Source organism: Gavialis gangeticus, unplaced genomic scaffold, assembly GCF_001723915.1.
Source record: "Gavialis gangeticus isolate Ggan-Ray unplaced genomic scaffold, GavGan_comp1, whole genome shotgun sequence".
NCBI classification, from domain to species: Eukaryota; Metazoa; Chordata; order Crocodylia; family Gavialidae; genus Gavialis; species Gavialis gangeticus.
The window spans coordinates 42226890-42227212 of NW_017729008.1; the positions used below are offsets into that span (position 1 = coordinate 42226890).

Here is a 323-nt window from a genome sequence, read left to right on the forward strand (position 1 = left end):
AAAAAAAAAAAAAAAAAACACTCTTTTGCAAGCTTTTCTTTGCAAATAATTTGTATTTGGCTACAAAGTAGCCGGTCTAATAAAAGATAAGACACCTCTACCCCAAGAGTTTTGCAAGCAAAAGCTTGCAAAGAAAGAATTTTTTTTTTTTGCTATGACTTGGCTGGCCTAATAAAAGATACCACCTGTACCCCAAGAGCTGTGTCTGCCTCTGCTTTTACACCTACACAGCTAAAACCAATGCCCCCGAATCATTTATCTGTTAAGAGCAAACGACATGCACGATGCAGGGATCCTCTCTCGGTCACTTATTTAAACGGGGG

General features: G+C 39.0%; 2 protein-coding genes across 2 annotated transcripts in view; one reads left to right on the forward strand and one right to left on the reverse strand.

The window, feature by feature from the left end:
- The window catches only part of COPG2 (coatomer protein complex subunit gamma 2), a 770521-nt gene that overhangs the window by 458403 nt on the left and 311795 nt on the right, over positions 1 to 323 (forward strand). The window lies entirely within an intron of this gene.
- Positions 1 to 323, reverse strand: part of GDI2 (GDP dissociation inhibitor 2) — a 24339-nt gene that overhangs the window by 22923 nt on the left and 1093 nt on the right. The gene's annotated exons all lie outside the window — the stretch shown is intronic.